The following is a 6,753-nucleotide window of genomic DNA, read 5'->3' as shown; positions in this document are numbered from 1 at the left end:
AGTCAGCAGCACCTTCCCTGACCACGTCTCCAAGTCCATCTGCCAAGAGCGACAAGTTCCTATCACCCTTGACCTGAACCAGTTCCTCCAGGGCCTGTCAAGGTCCTGGCCTATTTTGCAAGAGGTTTTACTGAGTTTTATCCACTTCCTGCAGTAGAGTGAGCCATGGTACCCTACTCTTACCTCCAAGCCCAGTCTCTGAAATAAAGACACAAGCAATGATTGCAGCCTCTGTAAGCATGTGAGCGCCTAGAGTCTCATAGGCGTCTCTGCCCCCCACCAGCCCCCAGCAACATGCTCAGCCCTGTCTTCACTGGATTCCAAAAGATTGATCAGTCTCTTTTACTTATGTAGGGGAAAAGGCATTCCCAAAGCAAGCTGCTGTATTAGTTTTTAAACCAACAAGAGATAATTAGCTCCTATTTTATTTTTGTTTTTGCCATCTCTCTCAAATTTTAAATAGAGGGGAAAAAAATCTATAAACTTTTTTTTTTCCCAAAAAGGAAAACAATCCTAGGACCCCAAAGAAAGTACAAGAAATTAGTGTTGCATTTGCCAAGGGAGGAAGTGAGACCCGCCATCTGCTTCCTCCCTGGCTGCCATATTACATTCCTCCATTTAACAATTTTATTTTTCTCCCCAGTCACCTCAATACAAGTAAAATTCCATTATAACAAACTCCAAGGACAGCTAAACTATTTTATTGTGGTAGGATTTTGTTAAACTGCGCACATGTCTGGAATTTATATTTCTAGTCTATAGGAAATGGAGACAAATAGCTACTAGGGTAAAATAAGAGGAAGAACGAGCTTGCATTTCTGAGCGGGGGCAGGAAAAGTAGAAGAAACCCTCTGGCTGGCACAAATTTCTAAATATTTTTACCTTCCACCCCAGCCAAATTAGTGTAATTCACAGCTAATTGGCATTGTTTCATGGGATGCCCCTATGAGCATGGTGGAAGGGTTAAGTGCAGCATGAGGTGGGTGATAAGAGACTGATAGTTTCTGTTGTGTTTAGGTCCATCTGTTTATGCTCTTTTGACTTTGTCCCTATTTGGTTTGGAATAAGGTTGTTTTTTTTTTTTCCTAAAGAAAACTAAGACTGAAAAAATCTGATACTGATGAAACTGCCTCCTAATCTTAAATATGGTTCATTTATTTATTGGAACATTATTTCAATGTCAGTGAAATCCCTAGTCTGGTCTACTAAAAAGACAATTCATCTCTACAATTTTATACAAAATAATTCAAATACATGACCAAAATTATAATCTCTGAATACTTTGAATGTCATACATTTATTCAGACTTATCTCCACTTCCTGGATGGTAGGTACACCACATCAAAGCTGGTACCATAGTGTGGGGAGCAAAGAGATAGATAAATGTTGATATTTGTCTCAGTCACCTTACTGAAAAAGCCCAGCTGGGAAGAAGAGCTGAATTGATAGAGAATGGGCTTAGAGAAATTCAGTTTCTCTGATGACAGGAGAGCTAAGTGTTGCTGACCATAAATCTCTAAGAAATTACCAAAGAACTAAATCGCTATAAACCAACTTGAACCTCTGATTTAAAAAGAAATGCTGGGAGCCAGGTGTGGTGGTGCATGCCTTTAATCCCAGCACTTGGGAGGCAGAGGTAGGAGGATCGCTGTGAGTTCGAGGTCACCCTAAGACTACATAGTTAATTCCAGGTCAGCCTGGGCCAGAGTAAGACACTACCTTGAAAAACAAAAAACAAAAAAAAGAAAAAAAGAAAAAGAAAAGAAATGCTGGATGTGGTGGCACACAGCTTTAATCCCAGCACTTAGAAGGCAGAGGTAGGAGGATTTCTGAGTCCAAGGTAGCCTGGGATGACAGAATGAGTTCCAGATCAGCCTGGGCTGTCTGAGACCCTACCTCAAAAATAGGGCTGGAGGGATGACTTAGCAGTTAAGGCACCTACCTGCAAAGCAAAAGGACCCAGGTTTGATTTTTCAGGACCCATGTAAGCGAGACGCACAGGGTGACGCATGTGTCTGGAGTTCATTTGCAGTGGCTGGAGCTCCTGGTATGCCCATTCTCTCTCTTCCTCTTTCTGTCTCATAAATAAATACAAATAAATTATTTTTTTAAATACCAAAAATAGGGCTGAAGGGATGGTTTAGCAGTTAAGGCATTTGCCTGCAAAGCCAAACGACCCAGGTTCAATTCTCCAGAACCCACATTAGCCAGATGCACAAGGGGATAAATGCATCTGGAGTTCATTTGCAGTTGGCTGGAGGCCCTGGTGCACCCATTAATTCTCTCTCTCTCTCTCTCTCCCTCTCTCCCTCTTTTTCTGTCAAATAAATAAATTTTAAAAAATAAATACCAAAAATAAAAATAAAACACAAAGAAATGGCAATGACTTGTGGGTGATGATTAAGAACTTAGTGCTGTGTTTGTGCCACTTATTCCCTGGTTCATATTTTCTTGCTGTTAGCTTCAAAAAAAGTTTTCTAAGTCACTTTTATGCTTTTTATCTTATTTTATTTGTTTTTTTGAGGTAGGGCTTCACTCTAGCCTAGGCTGACCTGGAATTCACTATGTAGTCTCAGGGTGGCCTGGAACTCAAAGTGATCCTCCTACCTCTGCCTCCAGAGTGTTTGCATTAAAGTCATGCACCATCACACCCTGCTACAGAGAGAATGGGCACACCAGGGCCTCTATCCACTGCAAATAAACTCCAGATGCATGGGTCACTTTGTGCATCTGGCTTTACGTGGGTACTGGGGAATTAAACTCAGGTCATTAGGCTTTACAGGCAAACACTTTAATAGCTGAGACATCTCTCCAGCCCAACTTTCTTTTTTTTTTTTACTGTTTTTTTTTTTTTTTTTTTTTGGTTTTTCGAGGTAGGGTCTCACTCTAGCCCAGGCTGACCTGGAATTCACTCTGGAGTCTCAGGGTGGCCTCGAACTCATGGCGATCCTCCTACCTCTGCCTCCCGAGTGCTGGGATTAAAGGCGTGCGCCACCACGCCCGGCTTCTTTTTTTTAATAAAATATAATTAACTCATTTAAAATTTCAGTGTGTGTTTTAAACATTTCCATAACGCAGGCTGGAGAGATGGCTTAGTGGTGAAGGCACTTGCCTGCAACGTCTAAGGACCCATTGTCCTACTCTCCAGATCCCACATTAGCCAGACGCACAAAGGTGAAGCAAGTGCAAGGTCGTATGTACCCACTAGGTGGTGCAAGCATAAAGAGTTCAATTGCAATGGCTGAGGCCCTAGCATGCCAATTCTCTTTCTGTCTCTCGCTGTCTCTGAAAAAATTTCTATAATGCAATAAGCTTATTTGCATGAAAAAAGTGAAACAAAAGAAATGGATACAAAAGTATATTTTATCATTTAAAAAAATAGCACAACAAGCCAGGCATGGTGACACACGCCTTTAATCCCAGCACTCGGGAGGCAGAGGTAGGAGGATCGCAGTGAGTTCAAGGCCACCGAGACTACATAGTGAATTCCAAGTCAGCCTGGGCTAGAGTGAGACCCTACCTTGAAAAACCAAACAAAACAAAAACAGTGGGACTAAAAGGCAACTATCTCAACATATAAAAACCCCATGTGGAAAAACTCAATTTCATACTTTTAAGACTGAAAGGATTTCCTCTACACTCAGGAACAAGGCCAAGATGCTTGCTTCTGCCACTTCAATACACTTCTGAAGTTCAAGCCAAAGTAATTAGGCAGGAAAAAGAAGTAAAAAGTATCTGAAAAGGAAGAAGTAAAATCATCTGTTCATGTATCATGTGATCTTACATGTAGAAAATCTGTGGTGAAGATGTGGTTCAGTTGGTTAGTGTTTGCCTAGCATGCCTGAGGCCCTGCGTTTGATGCCCAGAACTACATAAACCAGGCATGATGGCACACATGCACCCATAATCCTCACTCAGGAAATGGAGTGAGAAGGATGAGTAGTTCAAGGTCAGGCAAGAAAATGAACTGGACTTGATGAAACTTTAAATTCTTCTTCTGTCAACAGACAATATTACTGAGTAAAAGGGCAAATATTTTAAATGATATATCTGATAAGGGAGTAATATCCAGAATATATAAACTCCTAAAACCCAGTAACAAAAAAAAAAATTTCGGGCTGGAGAGATGGCTTAGTGGTTAAGCACTTGCCTGTGAAGCCTAAGGACCCCGGTTCAAGGCTCGGTTCCCCAGGTCCCACGTTAGCCAGTTGCACAAGGGGGCGCACGCGTCTTGGAGTTCGTTTGCAGTGGCTGGAAGCCCTGGCGCGCCCATTCTATCTCTCTCCCTCTATCTGTCTTTCTCCCTGTGTCTGTCGCTCTCAAATAAATAAATAAAAAATGAACAAAAAAAAAATTTTCAAAAATAAGCAGAGGACTTGTACAGCCATTTCTCCAAAGAAAGACTGCAGATGGCTAACAAGCACACAAGAAGAGACTCAACATGACTAGTTATTAGAGAAATGTCAATCACAGTGATACCAGAAAATAACAAGTGTTGGTAGGAAGTGGTGAAATTGGAACATTTGTGGTGGGAATGTAAGTCACCATTGCTATTGAAAACAGTATGACAGTTCCTTTTAAAAAATTAAAGATAGGGACTGGAGAGATGGCTTAGTGGTTAAGTGCTTGCCTGTGAAGCCTAAGGACCCCAGTTCGAGGCTCGGTTCCCCAGGTCCCATGTTAGCCAGATGCACAAGGGGGCGCACGCATCTGGAGTTCATTTGCAGAGGCTGGAAGCCCTGGCACGCCCATTCTCTCTCTCTCCCTCTATCTGTCTTTCTCTCTGTGTCTGTCGTTCTCAAATAAATAAATAAATAAATAATTTTTTTAAAAAAATTAAAGATAGGGCTAGAGAAATTGCTTAGCGGTTAAGGCGCTTGTCTGCAAAGCCAAAGGACCCAGGTTCAGTTCCCCAGGACCCATGTAAGCAAATGTACAAAGTGGCACATGTGTCTGGAGTTTGTTTGCAGTGGTCAGAGGCCCTGGTATGCCCATTCTCTCTCTCTCTCCTTCTTCTCTCTCTCATAAATAAATAAAAATTAAAACCAAAAAAATAAAAATAAAAACAGCCAGGCATGGTGGTGCACGCCTTTAATTCCAGCACTTGGGAGGCAGAGGTAAGATTGCCATGAGTTTGAGGCCACTCTGAGACTACATAGTGAATTCCAGGTCAGCCTGAGCTAGAGAAGACCCTACCTTAAAAAAAAAAAAAAATGAAAAACATGGACTATAGGGCTGGAGAGTTGGCCTAGCTATAACAGCACACTTGCCTGCAAAGCCAAAGGACCCAGGTTTGATTCCCTAGCATCCATGTAAAGCCAGATGCACATGTGTCTAGAGTTTATTTGTAGTGGCTGGAGGCTTTGGCATACCCATTCTCAATCTCCGCTCTCTCTCTCTCTTGCTCTCTCTCCCTCTTTCACTCTCAAATAAATTAAATTTTTAGATATGGGCTGGAGAGATGATTTAGTAGTTAAGGCATTTGCCTGCAAAGCCTAAGGACTATGGTTTGATTCCCCAGTACCCACTTAAAGCCAGATGCACAAAGTGGTGCATGATTCTGGAGTTCCTTTGCAGCAGCTGGAGGCCCTGGTGCACTCATTCTTGCTCTCTTCCCTCTATCTCTCTCTCTCTCTGCTTGCAAATAAAAATTTTAGAAAGACTGCCATATGATCAAATAATCCACTCTGGGTATATCCCCAAAAGAATTAAAAATAGGGTCTTAGGGGCTGGAGATATGGCTCAGCAGTTAAGGCACTTGTCTGCAAAGCCAGAGGAACTCGGTTCAATTCCCCAGTACCCACATAAGCCAACATGGCACATGCGTTTCAAGTTTGTTTGCAGTGGCTGGAAGCCCTAGCATATCCAATCTCTCTCTCTCTCTCTCTCTCTCTCTCTCTCTCTCTCTCCCTCTTTCCCTCTCTCAAAATAAATTTTTAAAAAATAGGATCTTAAAGGTCTATGTGTACACTCATGGCCATAGAGCATTATTCACTATTGCTAAAATATGACAGTAACCCAAGTGTTCCAACAGATGAATTAATAATCAAAATGTAGTATAAAAATACAATAGCATATTACTCAGCCTTAAAAAAAAAAAAGAAAGAAAGAAAGCTGGTCTGGAGGGATGGCTTAGCTGTTAAGGCATTTGCCTGCAAAGCCAAAGGACCCAGGTTTGATTCCCTAGGACCCACATTAGCCAGATGCACAAGGGGGTGCATGCATCTGGAGTTCGTCTGCCATGGCTGGAGGCCCTGGTGTGCCCATTCTCTCTCTCTTTCTCTGTCAAATAAATAAATAAAAATATTTTTTTAAAAAAAGAAAGAAAGAAAGCTCTCAGCTTTAGACCCTCAGTGGCTAACATTTGTAGGGTCTATGGTACTGGGTTACCATCTCCTAGAGCTATGGTGACTGAGACTAAAGGCAAGACTCTTTGTAGCCTGCACAGGCCAGAACTCAGTGCCCTGGCTCTAGCAAGTCTGAAATGTTCAGCCATACTCAGTTCATTTCCGGACCACAGGTCTAGACAAAGACCACCAGGCATTGTCAGAAATGCCTCTTGTGGCTGGGCATGGTGGTACATGCCTCCAGACCCAGCATCCAGAGGCAGAGGTAGGAAGATCAGCCAGAAACTACATAGTGAATTCCAGGTCAGCCTGGGCTAGAATGAGATAGTTCAGTAAATAAAGTGTTTGCCATGCAAATATGAAAATCTGAATTTAATTCCAAGAACCCATGTAAATAAGCCAGGCA

This window comes from Jaculus jaculus, chromosome 1 (assembly GCF_020740685.1).
Source record: "Jaculus jaculus isolate mJacJac1 chromosome 1, mJacJac1.mat.Y.cur, whole genome shotgun sequence".
Taxonomy (NCBI): domain Eukaryota; kingdom Metazoa; phylum Chordata; class Mammalia; order Rodentia; family Dipodidae; genus Jaculus; species Jaculus jaculus.
The sequence above is the reverse complement of the archived record's forward strand: the minus strand, read 5'-3'. Positions refer to the sequence as shown.